At 44.0% G+C, this 15,774-nt stretch overlaps 1 protein-coding gene across 4 annotated transcripts in view; it reads left to right on the top strand.

Moving 5' to 3' along the window:
- FRMD4A (FERM domain containing 4A) overlaps positions 1-15,774 on the top strand; it is a 360,038-nt gene that overhangs the window by 107,601 nt on the left and 236,663 nt on the right. The window contains exon 1 of one of the 4 annotated variants that reach the window (XM_065921131.1): positions 228-410. The exons of the other annotated variants lie outside the window; for them this stretch is intronic. The gene's annotated coding sequence lies outside the window, so the exon portion shown is untranslated. Of the gene's footprint in view, positions 1-227; positions 411-15,774 lie in introns of those variants that run through there. 4 annotated transcript variants of the gene reach the window in all.

Below are 15,774 nucleotides of genomic sequence, written 5' to 3'. Positions count from 1 at the left end.
GCCGCCCCGAGCGCGCTCGCCGTGCCCGGGTGCGCCGCGCGGGGCCGCCCAGGATGCGGCGGGCTGGGCGCGGCGGCCCGGGGCTCGGCGCGCGGGCGAGGGGCGGGCCGGCGGTGGTGCGCCCTGGCGCGCGGCCAGGCTCGGCGTGAGCGGCGCGAGCGGGCGATGGGCTGACTGGGGACCCGCGGGGGCGGCGGGGCGGCGGCGGCGGCAGCGACGGGGGCGGGGGCGCGCCGGGGCCGGCGGGGCGGTTGCGGGCGCCGCACGGCGGAGGCGGAGGCGCCGGGCGCGGATGCCGCCGGGTAGGCCCCGGGCCTGCGCACCCGGGGCGCATGGGACTCCCGTTTCGGTGGATCCGCCGCTGCAAACCTGAAGTTCCTCGGCTCCCCGGGAAGCGCCACGAATAAAAGGTAATGTGCCTTTGTTTCCCGTCCGCGATTGCCGGCAGGCGATAGATTCTGCAGCACTTCTGGGTCCTTGTCTGGCCGGTGAGAGGGGCATGACACTTGTGCTTTACTGAGGACACGGAGCACTGAATGCTGAAGATGTGACATTGTTCCAGCGCACACCCTTCCAGTGCACACCCCACGTGCGGACAGACTCTGCTCCTTCCCCCCACACCCACTTTCTTGGGCACCTTGACCTCACTCAGGCTGGATTAACCCGGGGAGAAAGGAAAGGACGTTGCTGCGGGCAGACCTGGGCTGGATATTTTTTAAAAACTCATTTGTCTGGAAGTGACAGGGTATAGTCCTTCTTTGGGGGCAGGCGGCAGGCTGCAGATCGAGTCTGCTAAAATGGACTGCTCGTCACATTCCAAATGGCTGCAGCAAGTTCGATGCAGGGAGACAGCGGGAGGAGGGGAAGAGGGAAGCCCTTTCAGGACGGGGTCATTTAAAAATGACCAAACGCCGTGCTTCTGTATTGCAAGCAGCGGCCCCAACGTGGGTGCATAGTGCATTTAGGAAAGGTGAACCGTCCCTGTACTTTGAAAGCTGTATGCAAGCTGCCCGTGTGTCATCAGGAACTCGGTGCTAACCTCGTTAGCAGAGTAACTGCTCAGTAGATTCAAGAGAATTTCCAAGGGATGGCTATTCTAATAATAGGTTTGGCGGTGGCTTCCTAATAGACACACTCCTTCTGAATGATGCGGCCATGCCGGTCCCCCGGAAGCTCTGCTTGCTGCGAAAAGGCGATCCAATGCCAGTAAAGGACTCCCTGACCCCACCGTGAAAGGAGGAGGTTCTTTCTCCCCTATGAATGGAACATCCCAATAGAGGTTGCTACCGCTGTTGTGGCTTCTCTCAGTTTGAATCCTCACAGCATGTCATGAAAGGGATTCTCAGAACACCTAAGCCAAGCACCAGTTTCTAAATGTGAGCTGTTCAGGGCGGATGGGTTATATTAGGTGTTGGCATAGACTCAGCTGTATTTAGACCCCTGGTCAGGCTGACTTGATCTGTATTTTACCTGAGTGAGTTTTGAACAGCTATTCACATCCCCCTGACACCTCAGCATCTGTAAGTCTGTGGTTTTTTTCTGAAAGCATGGCTGTGATGTTCTGGAGAGCACCAGTCCAAGAAAGAGCCAGGGGCAGACTTCTGACTTCATTAAGGGAAGCCATTGCTGACCCTGGGGGCACTGTCTCAGGAGTTGGATGCAGAAATCTGTTCCTTATACTAGTTAGAACTTAGCTCCACATGTCATTTTTTGAATGTGCCACAAAGTGGGGAGTTGGGGAAGACAAACATTTCATTGTTTCTGGTTTTTAAATTGCTTCAAGTTCATTCATAGCATTTGGCCCCTTTTGGAGTCTGGCTTGGACAAGGTGGGAAGACCAAAAACAAACAGTTCCAATCAGTAGACATCTGATTTTGGTTCTTCAAGTGTTCATCTCTTGCAACCAGAGGGCTGGAGGATGAACCTCTTCTGTTGGCCAAGGGATCCTTTCTGCTGTGAATGAAATCTGGGTTTACTTAAGGCACACCAGGAATTGGGGGTCTTGCTTCAAATAGGTTTGAATCTCTTCGGTCCAGAAAGGTTGTATGTGTGTGTGTTAGCCGCCCAATTGTGTCTGACTCTGCGACCAAATGGACTGTAGCCGACCAGGCTCCTCTGTCCATGGAGTTAAATAGCTGCAATTACTTTATGGAAAGCAATATTTGGACTTGCTTTGAAATCAACACTATTGTCCTGTTAGTGAGTACAATGTTGCCTCCAAATAACTTGGAAAAAAAGTGATGCTGGATGTGTTGTAGAAGTAACCTTTTAGAATAACAACATTAAACTCTTCTTGTGTTAAAAAGGGAACAATGTTGGTTGAAATGAGAATTGGAAAATCCCTCCACCCACTTAAAATTTTTTTTATTGAAACACAAGTGATTTGCAATCTTATTAGTTTCAGGTATACAGAAAAGTAATTCAAATGTGTGTATACACACACACACACACACACACACACACACACACATATATATATTCTTTTTTAGGTTCTTTTCTGTAATATGTTATTACAAGATATTGAATATTCAGTTCCCGGTGCTGTACAGTAGACAACCTAATAGGTTATCAATTTTAAATGTAGTAGTATATATATGTTAACCCCAAACTCCTAATTTATTCCTTCCCTGCCTTTCCCCTTTGGTAACCATGTTTGTCTTCTGTTTGTGAGTCTGTTTCTCTTTTGTAAATGAGTTCATTTGTACCATTTTCTTTTTTTAGGTCCTGCATATAAGTGATATCATATATTGTGTTTATCTTATTTCACTTAGTATGATAATCTCTGGGTCCATCCATGTTGCTACAAATAGCATTATTTCATTCTTTTTAGTAGCTGAGTAATATTCCATTGTGTGTGTGTGTGTATATATATATATATATATATACACCACATCTTCTTTATCTGGTCATCTGTCAGTGGACATTTAGGTTGCTCCCATGTCTTGGCTATTGTAAACAATGCTGCTATGAACATTGGGGTGCATGTATCCTTTTGAACCGCATTTTTCTCCAGATACCTACCCAGGAGTGGGATTGCCGGATCACATGGTAGCTCTGTTTTTAGTTTTTTAAAGAACCTCTACACTGTTTTCTATAGTGGCTGTACCAATTTACATTCCCAACAACAGTGTAGGAAGAGGGCTCCCTTTTCTCCACACCCTCTCCGGCATTTGTTGTCTGTAGACTCTAACAATGGCAATTCTGACCAGTATGAGATAATGCCTCATTGTAGTTTTGATCTGCATTTCTGTAATAATTGGCAGCGTTGAATATCTTTTCATGTGCCTGTTGGCCATCTGTATGTCTTTTTTGGAGAAATGTCTGTTTAGATCTTGTGCACATTTTTTTATTTCTCCACCTACTTTTATTCTGACCAAGTGTGATCTGCCACTGCTGTTGCTAGTATTCTTTCTGGCACTTGAACTAATTTTATTAATAAGACTTGTTATTTATGGCATAGGGCCGCTTTGTTATTTGTAGACATCTTTGCCAAGTCCCCTGACAGCCTGGCAGGTGGCAAGTGCCATTAGCATTATCTTGTTGTGGGGGGAACCGAAACCTCTTGAGGTTCAGTGAGTTGCTGTTTTCATAATCCGTGAGAAGTGCCTCCCAGATGTGGATATGCTCAGTTTTATTGTAATGCCCAGGTTATAGTCTGAGATCAAAAGATAAACCAAGAATGAGTCTGAGGGACTTCGCTGGCAGTCCAGTGGTTAAGACTTCAAGCTTCCACTGCAGGGAACATGGGTTCAACCCTGGTCGGGGAACTAAGATCCCACATGTCACACAGTATGGCAAAAAACAAACAAACAAAGGAATACTTGCTAGTATGGGCCCTGGAACTTGGGGAAAGGCTCTGTGGACCATTGGGGATGCCAGAGTTATAAAGGGAAGGGCTCCTGAGTCAGGCTCGATGGGTTGATGTGTGAGTGTGATCCATCTGTAGTGGGGGAGGCAGTGATGAGATGAAAGGTCCAAGAAATAGTGTATTGAGGGGGACCTGTCAGGGTACCTTGGTCATTTAGTAAATATGGGGTTGGACATGACTGCCTCCAGAGGAGATCATTACCAACTTTACTGCATAAATACACCATTTGTGCTCATGTTATTAATGCTAGCATGTGTGTCTTAAGTAAAAGACTTCCAGTTCTGTTCATGTGTCATATATTCACCAGTTATAAGAGTTGCGTGTAGCCTGACACACCAAATGACTGAAAATATGATCAGGCAATTCAAAGCTCAAGTTTTGTTCTAAGAAATTTTTGCATGTGTCAATACTTCTTTAAAAAGAAAAAAAAAAAGAAACTGTAACTTCTGAAGAATTTCCATTTAAACTAGGGGAAATGAGAAAGACATGCTAACAGTTAAATAGGTTATGAAGTTAGTTTAAACCACATTCTACACAGTATCAGAATATGTAAGTCTAGATTCACCAATGGCATTCATTCATGTTTTCTGTTTATTTCTTAAGACTGTCTCATATCTTTAAAAAATATTTTTGATTTATTTTTAAGATTATTAAAAATAATTTTATTTATTTATGTATTTTTGACTGTGCTGGGTCTTCGTTTCTTTGTGCAGGCTTTCTCTAGTTGTGACAAGCAGGGGCTACGCATGCAGTGGCTTCTCTTGCTTCAGAGCACAGACTCTAGAGCACAGACTTAATAGTTGTGGCACATGGGTTTAGTCACCCCGCAGCATGTGGAATCGTCCCACACCAGGAAGTCAGTCTATGTCATATGCATCCACAGGTGGATTCTTAACCACTAGACCACCAGGTTATATTTTTGAGTCTCAGCTGATATATCAGTAAGCTTTGTGGCAGAAATTCTCTATTTGGATGTATTCATTGTAAAAAAATTCCAGCATCTCTATTAGAAAAGATCTCTGAGACCTCACAGGGAGGGAAACCATGGGCAAAGATCTTTTATCTAAATTTTTAAAACAGCATTCTTCTTTAGCTAAAAATGCAAAACAGGGACTGCCTTATAGGATGAGCATGTACTCGTAACCTCCCCAGGACACTGTTTAACCTTTCTCTCCATCTTGCCCATTTCTGATTCCTTGCCATCTATTGCTCTCTAAATAGGTAATTAAAGTAACAAAAGTAGACATTGGATGTCTCCTAAAAGGTAGGAGTTGATGTGAGAAAAGGAAGAGAAGGGATCATTCCATCAGTTACATAGGATACGTAGGTGCTTGAACATTTCCTACAATAAGCAAAAATCAAAGATGTAAAGAATCTGGGGAGAAAGTAGCCACTAAAAGTTTCACCTGTTGGAGAAGGGTGAGACTTGAGTATTTTACCTTGTTCTGTTTATTCTAGCTGTAGTCAGACTGAAGTGTGTTGGCGGTATTTTCCATTTTTGTTTTTGCTTTTCCCAGGACGTTAACCTCCAGAGCTGGCACCACAGCTCTCGGAACTCTGGCCTCCAGTGTCACATTGCACACAGAGCCTGTCGGTATTGCTACTCTCTTTTGCAAGTTTTCTGAATCAGCATAAATCCAGCTTATCAGAAATTCTCTCCACAGCACTTTCTTTTTGGTTCCCTAAATCCATCAGCTGCCACCCTTTCCCCTGCCCTGTGGGATCAGCATCTCTTTCTCTTATAAGGAATAATTTAGACACACCCTTTTATTCTTATAAGGAATAATTTAGACACTTTTGAGTCTACCAGCACCACCACTAGCACCATTATCCAAAAAGTATCCAGCATTATGCCTCTCTTACGTTCTCAGGTTATCAGAGCTACTGCTACTGTTAACTGAGTTGCATTATTGCTTATTTTGGGTGCTGTTTGCTGTTGAGTGAGTGTTTTTGGAAAGGAGGTGTTCAGTTCTTAATTGTATCAGTGGAAATGAGGTATTTTCCTCCAAAAGAGAAATACTTTTATCTTTAAAGATGGAAATTACTGCTCAGAATAAAGGCTGTGATTGTTGGAAGGGATCTAAGGGGTCTGGTTCAGTTCAGTGACCTTGTGACTATTAAACGATCAAGAGAAAATGAGCTGGTAGGTTCTGTTTGAACTTAATGGGTAGCCTCTCTGTAGATGTTCAAGCATCGCTAACTCCAGGTCATAGATGGAGTGGATAGGATCCAACTTGTTAGGAAGGCTAATCTCCATCATATGTGGTGGTTTCTGGTTTTTTTGTTTTAAGATTGAAGCTCTGGCCATTCCTTGATGCAGTGCAAGAAGACATGAGCTGTGTGGGATCAAGAACAGCTGTATGTTCACAGCCTTCTCCTCAAATTCTCACTACATTCATGCACACTATCTTGCTATCTTATTGGTGATTATTTGCCAATCCATAATTATTGCATATTTTCTGTTCACTGAAGACTCCTTAAATTTACTGTCTGCTCATGACGGGCACTCAGTAGATCCTATTTGAATAAGAAAATCACAGAGTGACTCTTCATACCAATTCCAACACTAATGTATTTCAGCATCTTCAGAAACCTGGAAAACCCAGTGATCTAAAGAAAATTGGAACCTTTTAGGTTGCCCTGTATCTAACTTTTTTTTTTAAAAAAAAAGTCTGTTCTGTGGTGTGCCCCCTTGTTCCCACTTAGCAGTACCTTGCCCTTCTGGTACTCATGCAGAATACCAAACTTTTTTGACAGTAATTTTCACTTCGAATTAACCAAAAGCTGTCATCTCAGTCTTGGACTCCAACTCCATCATTTCCATCAGAATTAGCCCATTCTTCTAGTGATGCAGGCTTCTTTGCAAGGCTTTTTGCCTTTCTTTGTCCTTGCAATATGAGGAATGCAAGAAAAAAACTGTATGTAATGGGTCTTAGATTGATAATGCATGACAGCAAATGGAAATAATAATCGGAGAGTTGCCAGGGTGTGCCATTCATAACCATAAAATGCACAATTATGCCCTCCCCACATGCCTGTGAAGAAGTATGTAAATGTGACAAACCCAAACTGGGAAATCCTAACAGTGTGGAGCCATCTGGAGCTAGGCAGCACACCTGCGAACAGTGGGTAGTGCGGTACAGGCTTACCAATTTCTCTGCTCCCTTTGGCTACCCCCCTAGAGATCCTGGATGTGTATTGCTCTGTTGCTCAGAGAGAGAGCAGAGAAGAGGGGAGGGTGATGAGGACAAGAACCAGATTGGAGCCAACACAATGCCGCGCAGTGTTCTGCCTTCTCAATCCCCTTTTATTGGGATGGTTGAGTGTTTTGTAACAGAGTAGCTACAGAGTGTCCAGTAGTACAGATGTAGCCTGCAGGTCTTGGCAGGAGAGCAGAGACCTCGATTGAGCACAGCAGCAGAGAGCTGCAGTCACACTAAATGTTGAGCTCAAACTGTGGACCAGGCACATATGAGATTTGGGGATTCTCCATTGAGTCGGACATCTCAGATGGAGCTTGAGGAAAGAAAGGGGGCGTATAGGTCATTTTTACAAATTAGGAGATGCTCACAGAGGTTCAGGGACCTTGCCTGCCAAGGTCTCGGTTGCAGGGTCAAGATTAGAGTCCCTACTACCTGACTGTGTTTTGGCAAAGGAAGAGTGGGGCTGAGGAGTCATCTCACCATGGCTTGGATTTCTAGCTCTGCCACTTCCTGGCTGTGAGGACTGGGGTGAATTACTAAATCTTTCTGAGCCCCAGTTTTCTTAATTATCAGAAAAGTTATATTCAGTGGAACCAATGAGATAGTATCTGTGAAGCACCCAGCACAAAACAATAAGGAACTTTTTTAGAATCAGAAATTGTATCCTTGCATTCTCCCCTCCCTTCTTGACTTGCTTGTGTCCCTGGAAGACCCAACAATACTAACTGCAGGAGATTTAGAACACATGAGATGGGGACTACCGTGGTGGTCGAAAGGTTAAGAATCCGCCTTGCAATTAAGAGGATGCATGGTTCAATCCCTGGTTGGGGAACTAGGATCCCACATGTCACAGAGCAATGTAGCCTACAGGCTGCAATGAAAGATCTAACAATGATGTGCCGAAACTAAAACCCAACGCAGCCAAATAAATAAATATTTTTTTAAAAAGAACACATGGAGTGTAAGAAGGCCACTGGTCAAGGACGTGGGCCATGTATACCATTCCATTGTACTGTGGGAGTAGAAGGGGACTCCTCACCCACTGTCCTGGAATGAATTTTATAAAGAGAGAGTAGTGTAAAGAAAAAAACCCTGTTAACTCTGATATTCCATAAAAGTCAGCCATCCTTTCAGAAAGGATTCTGCAGGTAAAGACATCACTGGAATCACCCTTACTTCGTTGGGACACAGCAGGCTTACAGAGAAGGGGACAGAATCCTGCAGCGTTGCAGCAAGTCTCAAGCAAATCCAGGAGCACTCATCCTGTGAGGGTTGGTTGGGGGAAGGAAGGAGAGAGAAGAAATATGATTTCGCCTTTGCACTAATGTATTCTGTCACCCTACCTTTCTGAAATTCTTCAGTTTTCAGGATTGATCAGAAAGCTCTTAAGGCTTTTATCTTGAAAAAAATTCTCCAATAGAAATAAGGGTATGTCAGTCAATGATTATACCAGTCTTTTTTTTTTAATGGAAGTATAATCGATTTAAAATATTATGTTAGTTTCAAGTGTACAACCAAGTTATTCAGTTATATATGTGCTTTTTCAGGTGATTTTCCAATGTAGGTTTTTACAAGATACTGAATATTACTCTGTTTTTGTACAGTAAATTCTCGTGGCTTATCTCTTTAATGTATGGTAGTTTGCATCTGTAAATCACATACTCCTCATTTGTCCCTCCCCCTCCTTTTCCTCTTTGGTAACCATAAGTTTCTTTTCTATGTCTGTGAGCTGTTTCAGGTTCATAAATAGATTTATTTGTATTATTTTTTAGATTGTACATATAAGTGACAGTATATAATATTTGTCTTTCTCTGTCTCTTATTTGATTCAGTATGATAATCTCTAGGTCTATCCATGTTTCATTCTTTTTTAGAGCTAAGTATTACTCCATTGTATGTATGTACCACATCTTCTTTATTCATTCATCTCTCAATGGACATTGAAATTGCTTCCATGTTTTGCCTATTGTAAACAGTGCTGCTATGAACATAGGGGTGTATATATCTCTTTGAATTAGAGTTTTCTCCAGATATATGCCCAGGAGTGGGATTGCTAAATCATATAGCAACTCTATTTTTAATTTTTTTAGGAACCTCCATACTGTTTTCCACAGTGGCTGCACCAATTTACATTCCCACCAACAGTGTAGAAGGATTCCCTTTTCTCTATACCCTCTCTAGTATTTGTCACTTGTAGACTTTTTGTTGATGTTCGTTCTAACCGGTGTGAAGTGGTACCTTATTATGGTTTTGATTTGCATTTCTCTAATAATTAGCAATGTGGAGCATCTTTTCATGAGCTTGTTCATGTCATCTGTTTCTTAACAGCAAAGAAAACAATCGAATCACTATATAAAAGTTTTCCATTCATGGTCATCAACTAGAAAGATTTTCAACTCCAATTTTCCTGTTTATGTTTCACCCAAGTACTTTATGCAGCAAGTGAATGGCAGAAATAAGCCTAAAACTTGAGTGTACCAGATGTTCATGTGAGTTTTTTAATTGCATCCACCATCTGACTGCTCTGAAAATACTGTGAGAGTTTCCTCATAGTAGAAGTCAACAGGCGAATTTGCAGAATATTCATCAGAAATTACTTAAGCACCTAATAACCTTTGAGATGGTAAATAAAATAAATCCGAATGAGAGGCTGTCCATCTTCTGGAGACAGATTAAACACACACACACACACAGGCAGCAGAATAAAAGTGTTAAACGAGGGAAGTATTTATAGGCCATAATAGCCACATCCAGAACAAGGGTATATTTTGGTGGATCTTCAGGGACAGCTTATGGGTTCCGTTTGCCTAGACAGGGTGGAGTGTGTCTGTCATTTTATGGAGAAATTATAAACTGCCATTTGTTCGTGGTTCCGTCTTTCTTTCTTGTGGAAAATGTGGTTTCTCTAGCCCACCACAGTTGAGTTTCTCTGCCCTCCTGTTCCTAAGGTTCTAACTTAATCCATGGAGATTTTGTGCCCTTGAGATACAGAAGTCTATAATGTCCAACTTGGAAAGATACTCAAATATATCATGATCATATTATCCAATATTCCAAAGAATAATGTCCCAAACCACAGTCCTTTGGGTTTTTTAATGGCAAAGTTCTTTTTTTGTCTTGCCAGTAGGTCTGATCATATGCCTAAAGAAAGAACAAAACCCAACTGAAAAAATCCAGAAGCTGTTAAGTTTCGTATTGTGGCTTTGGGCTTTCTGTTGGAAATAGAGAAAAGTTAATTTGTGAGCATCCTTGTTTCTTGTTTGTGGAAAGGTGGGAGCGGGGAAGCTCGAGTTACCATCACTTCCCTGTGGCCCAGAAGGTGAGGCCGATAACAGCTAGGCATCTGCCCACCCCTCCCCATCAGATCCTGCCTGGTGGGCAGGATCAGACTGGCAATGCTGGAGAGGGTGTGGAGAAAAGGGAACCCTCTTACACTGTTGGTGGGAATGCAAACTAGTATAGCCACTATGGAAAACAGTGTGGAGATTTCTTAAAAAACTGGAAATAGAACTGCCATATGACCCAGCAATACCACTTCTGGGCATACACACTGAGGAATCCAGATCTGAAAGAGACACGTGCACCCCAATGTTCATCGCAGCACTGTTTATAATAGCCAGGACATGGAAGCAACCCAGATGCCCATCAGCAGATGAATGGATAAGGAAGCTGTGGTACATATACACCATGGAATATTACTCAGCCATTAAAAAGAATTCATTTGAATCAGTTCTAATGAGATGGATGAAACTGGAGCCCATTATACAGAGTGAAGTAAGCCAGAAAGATAAAGAACATTACAGTATACTAACACATATATACGGAATTTAGATAGATGGTGGCGATAACCCTATATGCAAAACAGAAAAAGAGACACAGAAGTACAGAACAGACTTTTGAACTCTGGGGGAGAACGTGAGGGTGGGATGTTTTGAAAGAACAGCATGTATACTATCTATGGTGAAACGGACCACCAGCCCAGGTGGGATGCATGAGTCAGGTGCTCGGGCCTGGTGCGCTGGGAGGACCCTGAGGAGTCGGGTGGAGAGGGAGGTGGGAGGGGGGATCGGGATGGGGAATACGTGTAACTGTATGGCTGATTCATGTCAATGTATGACAAAACCCACTGAAATGTTGTAAAGTGATTGGCCTCCAACTAATAAAATAATATTTAAAAAAAAAAAAAAAAAAAAGAAACTCCAGAGTCTCTGTCTGGCTGATTACCAACGTTTACCAAATACAATTCCACAGAGGAACCTCTCTCCTCTAGTAGTCCAGAGTTAGCCAAGGCTTTGCTGCATTTCCTTTTGTTCTTACTAGTTCCACCTGGTTTTTTGATTACCCGGTTCCTCTTCCTCCTAAGGCTTAAAACTCATTGTCCTGTGATAAATGACTCACCACGCCTGCCTGCCTAGCTCTTCCTTTTTGTTGCATTACTAGCATCAAGCTCTCCTGGCCTTTTACCATCAATTTCTCCAATGCCTCATTCGTATGTTTTCTTCCCAAGTTCTTTTGGGTTGCGGTACCTACTGCCACTGCCATGGTTCAAGGCCTCCTCTTTGCTTCCTGAGTTATTGTAAAATCTTCACAACTTGTCCCTTTACCATCTTCCTGCCACACACACACACACACACACACACACACACACACACACGCATGCAGACATCTTCTCTCTACCTCTCCTTGCCCTCCTCCCTTCATTCTCTGTAGACCACAGCCCTTAACACGGAATGAAAGGCCCCACCACAACCTGGAAGCTTCTTACTTTTTTTAAATACTTATTTATGTATGTGTTTGTTTTTGGCTGCACCACGTCTTTGCTGCTATGAGAGGGCTTTCTCTAGTTGTGGCGAGCAGGGGCTACTCTCTGGTTGCAGTGCGTGACTTTCTCTTTGTGGTAGCTTGTTGCAGAGCCCAGGCTCCAGGGTGTGCAGGCTTCAGTAGTTGCGGTACATAGGCTTACCTGCCCCGAGGCATGTGCAATATTCCTGGACCAGGGGTCAAACCCGTGCCCCCTGCTTTGGGAAACAAGTTCCCAACCACTGGGTCACACCAGGGAAGTCCAGCTTCTTATTTCTTAAACTTCTCCTCTCCCCTTATCCTTCATACACTTGGTCTGTTCAGGCATCCGTAACAAGATACTCAGCGGCTTATAAATAACCCACATTTATTTCTCACTGTTCTGGAGACGGGGGAGTCCAGGTACCAGCAGATTTGGTGTCTTGTGAGGACCACTTCCTGGTTCATGGATGGCATGTTCTCGCTGTGTCCCCCACACTGCTGTACGGGGTGAGAGATCTCTCTGGACCCTCTTTTTCTGCGGACACTAATCCCATTCATGGTGGCTCTACTCTCATGACCTCATCACCTCCAAACACCCCACCTCCTGATACCATCATGTGAGGGATAAGGATTCAGCGTGGGGATTTTGGAGGGACACAGGCATTCAGTCTGTTGTACACATACACCCACACACCCTTGCCTTTCCCACGCGCATTTGACCTCTGCTGGATGTCGGTCTCTTGCTGACTCTCCCTTCACATTAAGAGGCCCTCCAGTCCCTTCTCTGCCTGGACTCTCCTGCGTGTTCCTCAGGTCCAGCCTGCAGTGTTGCCTCCTCCTGCTCCTCCGAGTGGGGCACGTCTTCCTCCTGTGTTCTCCTGCACCGACCTCACCAGGTGTCTGCCCAGTTTGATCTCAAATTCAAATGACCCATTTGTGCATATGTTTCTCACTGTAGTTTGTAAGGGAAGGATTGTATCTTTTTTATCTTTAATTGAAATATAGTTTATTTACAATATTGTATTAGTTTCTGGTGTACAGCAAAGCGTCAGGTACATATACACGTGTGTCCGTGTGTACATGGACAGTCGCTTCAGTCGTGCCTCTCTGTCACCCTGTGGACTGTCGCCCACCAGGCTTCTCTGTCCATGGGATTCTCCAGGCGAGAATACTGCAGTGGGTTGCCATGCCCTCCTCCAGGGGTTCCTCCCAACCCAGGGAAGAACGCACATCTCCTGTATCCTCTGCATTGGCAGGCAGATTCTTTATGCACATGCACGTATAAATATACACATTTTTTCATATTCTTTCCATTATCAATCAAGATATTTAATGGTATATATTGAACTGTATATCGACTGTAGTTCCCAACAAGTAGGACCTTGTGATTTACCTTGTTTATATGTAGTAGTTTGTGTCTCTGCATCCCAAACTCCTAACTTATCCCTCCCCTCTCCTTCCCCCTTTGGTAACCAAAAGTTTGTTTTCTATGTCTGTGAGTCTGTTTCTATTTTGTAAGTAAGTTCATTTGTATCATTTTTTTAGATCCCACATATGAGTTATATACCCTATGGTATTTGTCTTTCTCTGTCTGGCTTCCTTAGTAAGAAAGGTAAGTCTATCCTTGTTGCTGCAAATGGCATTATTTCATTGTTTTTATGGCTGAGTAGTATTTCGCTGTGTATATATACTACCTACATCCTCTCTTTGCATTCATCTGTTGATGGACATTGTAGGTTGCTTGCCTCCACGTCTTACCTATTGTAAATAGTGCGGCAATGAACATTGGGGTGTGTATATCTTTCCGAATTGTAGCTCTTTATGGATGGTATGCCCAGGAGTGGGATCGCAGGATCGTGTGGTAGTTCTGTTCTTAGTCCTTTGAGGACCCTTCATGCTGCTCTCCACAGTGGCTGCACTTTATTTGCCTTTGATCCTAAAGCACCTTATATTGTGTCCAGCGTTTGGTAGGTGCTCAGGAATGTAAATGAGGGACTGTTTGGCACCTACTGTGGTTTCTCATTTCCTTCCTTGTTTGCATATAGCTGGAACTAATGTTTTTCCGTGCTTAAGCCTAGTGTCCTTCACCTGTCAGCCCTCCTCTGCCTGCAGGTGTCTGTGTCACAGAATAAGGAGGAAGAGAACAAGAAAGGTACGGCACAGCTGTGTCCTTCATATGAAGGTGTGCCTGGCGCCCCAGCTGGCAGAGAGGCAGAAAGTGCCTGCGCATCCAGTTCCTTCATTTAATCCCTTTAGTCAGTCAGTCAGTCAGTCAGTCAATTATTCTGACTGATACACTTACTTCTGTGCCTCTTCTGTCCTGGGAATCTGTCAGCAAACAAAAGGGACCAAACTTCCCCGCCCTTGGGAGCTTGCACTCTGCAAGAAGAGACAGGCAGGAGGCATAATGAATGAGTAAATCATTATATCCTGTGCTGATTGCTGTAAGGAAAATGAAGCAGAGGCCGGGAAGCATGGTGAGGTTGTTGTTTTAAATTCAGGATGTGATGTTATAAAAAGGTGACATGCGCAAAGCTTTGAAGGATGTAAGCGATGAGCCATGTGGGTGTCTTGGGGGAACATTCCAGACAGAGGAGAGAGCTCATCACAGGCCCCCGGTGGAAGAGAGTGGCTTGTCGGGAACAGCAAGGAGATGAGGGTGCAACAGCAGGCAAAGTGAGGGGGGTAAAGAGGTAGGAAGGTGTCTGTACTGGGGGGCAGTGGGACTGACTGCTGGAGAGTGTGGATCTAGGAGGCACCCTGACCCCACGGGGACGGTTTGGGTGCTGTGTGGGGACCAGACTGCAAGATAGGCAGAGGGCACCGCCAGGGTGCCAGCTGGGTGGCCATTGCAGGAAGGGGGCAAGTGATAAAGTGACGATGATGAGCAGGCTTAAGGGTCTGGATATTTGGAGATTTTTCTGGTGAGCTGGATGTGGGATGTGAGAGGACAGAACGTGCTGGTGGAGAGCTGGAGTGGCCATTAGCCGAGAGGGCAAAGCTTTGGGTGAAGGTGGTTTGCGGAGGAAGTGCGTGTGTGCTCAGTCATAGAGTTGTGTTCGACTCTTTGCAACCCCATAGACTATAGCCCACCAAGCTCCTGGTCCATAGGATTTCCCAGGCAAGAATACTAGAGTGGATTGCCATTTTGTGGAAGATAGGTCAGTAGTTCACTTTTTTTGAGATATTTAGCAGCTAGCCAAAAGGAGATGCTGAGTGGGCAATTTTGCATTCATCATGTACAAGCCTAGGAAATGAGGAAGTCCCGGCAGAGACACAAAGTGGGACTCAGCCAAGTAGAGCTGATATTTAAAGACTTCATGTCACCTGGAGGTGACAACATCTGAGAAAAAGACACCGTAAATCCAGCTCACACTTCAAATTTTTTAAAATGCAATATATAAAAAATGAAGTAATTTCTCCTCAAAGTGTAAAGAACCCTTCTGAGATGTATAGTTGCACACATGGGACTCTTCAGTCACTTATTCACTCAGCAAACGTTCCTTAAGTGACAAGTGGTATGTGTACACCAGGTGGGACTGTAATGCAATTCAGAGGAATAGCAGTGATAACAACAACAAAAACAAACTGGACTTTTCAGATCATCCTGATGGTCTGTCCCTTTTTTGATGCACGAAAGGAATAACTCTAACTCTCACATTTTATTTATTTGGCTTGTTTGGCCCTAGTTGCGTTATTGTGGGATCTTAGTTGCAGAGCAGAGGCTTAGTTGCTCCCCCCAATATGTGGGATCTTAGTTCCCCAACCAGGGATCAAACCCATGTCCCCTGCATTGCAAGTCAGATTCTTAACCACTGGATCATCAGGAAAGTTCCTAACTTTTGTGTTTTAAACGGATTTATTGATGTACCATTGACATACAATAGGCTTCACATATTTAAAGTGTACTGTTTAGTGAGT

Source organism: Muntiacus reevesi, chromosome 2 (assembly GCF_963930625.1).
Source record: "Muntiacus reevesi chromosome 2, mMunRee1.1, whole genome shotgun sequence".
NCBI classification, from domain to species: domain Eukaryota; kingdom Metazoa; phylum Chordata; class Mammalia; order Artiodactyla; family Cervidae; genus Muntiacus; species Muntiacus reevesi.
The sequence above is the reverse complement of the archived record's forward strand: the minus strand, read 5'-3'. Positions and strand labels throughout refer to the sequence as shown.